This window comes from Bison bison, unplaced genomic scaffold (genome assembly GCF_000754665.1).
Source record: "Bison bison bison isolate TAMUID 2011002044 unplaced genomic scaffold, Bison_UMD1.0 scf7180017850926, whole genome shotgun sequence".
Lineage (NCBI taxonomy): Eukaryota > Metazoa > Chordata > Mammalia > Artiodactyla > Bovidae > Bison > Bison bison.
In genome coordinates, this window is record NW_011481499.1 from 424,846 (window position 1) to 425,743 (window position 898).

General features: G+C 48.3%; 1 protein-coding gene across 1 annotated transcript in view; it reads right to left on the bottom strand.

The window, feature by feature from the left end:
* The window catches only part of TRAF3IP1 (TNF receptor-associated factor 3 interacting protein 1), a 57,163-nt gene that overhangs the window by 30,192 nt on the left and 26,073 nt on the right, over window positions 1–898 (bottom strand).

Here is an 898-nt window from a genome sequence, read left to right on the forward strand (position 1 = left end):
ATAATACACATCATCCCCAACTTTATTTTTTTTTCTTTTTTTTTCACCCCCAACTTTAAAAACGCTCACTAACTATACTTTTCAAAGCAGCGAATGTTCACCGAACAAAGGAATTTTTTCCCTTTTATCTTCGGAAGGCAAGAGACCTACCCATCTGAAATTTACTTTCAGAGGAAACCGAAACACAGGCCTAGTGTGCTTTGCATAAAAACAAAGAGCTATAAAATTTAAACCAACTGAAGCTTCAAAGGTTACCTACAGTAACAGCCTGAGGCACACACTGGAGGTTTCCGACAGGTCTGCACAAACACTGCCGGGACAGCGGACAGCTCTGCAGGCTCACGAGAAGGACGACGACCCAGGGAAAGTCCACAGCGACAGACCGCGGACGGCAGAAAGGGCTTTTCCCCTGTGAGAAGAGCGGGCGACCGTGCTCTCCTCCTGTTACTGGTGCGAGGGGCTCCCTCTAACGGGGGGTTTCAGCCCTACAGGTCTCCTTGCAGCTGCTTCAGGCCAGATCTTCGTGACAAACCAGGATATATTAAGCAGAATTATCTAAAATAAATAACCGTTAATCCAACTAGAAAGAAAGAGAAACGGCTGCGTGAGTGTCTGCATATAAACTTACTGGATTATTGGCTCCTGACAAAGCTAAGAAACCCAGAAACTTACGTTAAAAAACCCCAGAAGTGAAGATTTATTCTTATTTTTTGAGGCGTTAAGATGGAAAGCTCTTGGTGGCATCTGAGGCTCACCACCTGGGCTGCAGGTATTCACCCCGCGTCACGCGCCCCAGGGCAGGGGCTGGAGGGAGGGAGGCAGGGGTCCTAACAGAGCCAAGCCATACACCTGGAAGGGAGGCAGCTGGGAGACCAGACACAGACGGCACATGTGCTCA